At 43.7% G+C, this 277-nt stretch overlaps 1 protein-coding gene across 1 annotated transcript in view; it reads right to left on the bottom strand.

Moving 5' to 3' along the window:
- LOC109968780 (Krueppel-like factor 7) overlaps nt 1–277 on the bottom strand; it is a 34,368-nt gene that overhangs the window by 13,467 nt on the left and 20,624 nt on the right. The window lies entirely within an intron of this gene.

The following is a 277-nucleotide window of genomic DNA, read 5'->3' as shown; positions in this document are numbered from 1 at the left end:
GAGCCAATGAGTGAAAGAGATGTTCCATGTCCAAGGATGAAACTATTATGTTTGAATGGACGGTGCCAGTTTGATCCCAGGAATCATTGTGTTTTGCTTGTAGCCACTAACCCATTTTGACAGCTGAGATGGAGGCTAGTAGCTCCGCTGGGCGTGTGCTACTTGCCACTTCATTTATGTGTAAATAGGCACTGACAGACAGAGTAGCTAGTTCCATTATCAGAAATAAGGTTGTACAGACTGAACACATCAGAGACATTTACAATCTAACACCCCC

This window comes from Monopterus albus, unplaced genomic scaffold (assembly GCF_001952655.1).
Source record: "Monopterus albus unplaced genomic scaffold, M_albus_1.0 scaffold161.1, whole genome shotgun sequence".
NCBI lineage: Eukaryota > Metazoa > Chordata > Actinopteri > Synbranchiformes > Synbranchidae > Monopterus > Monopterus albus.
The sequence above is the reverse complement of the archived record's forward strand: the minus strand, read 5'-3'. Positions and strand labels throughout refer to the sequence as shown.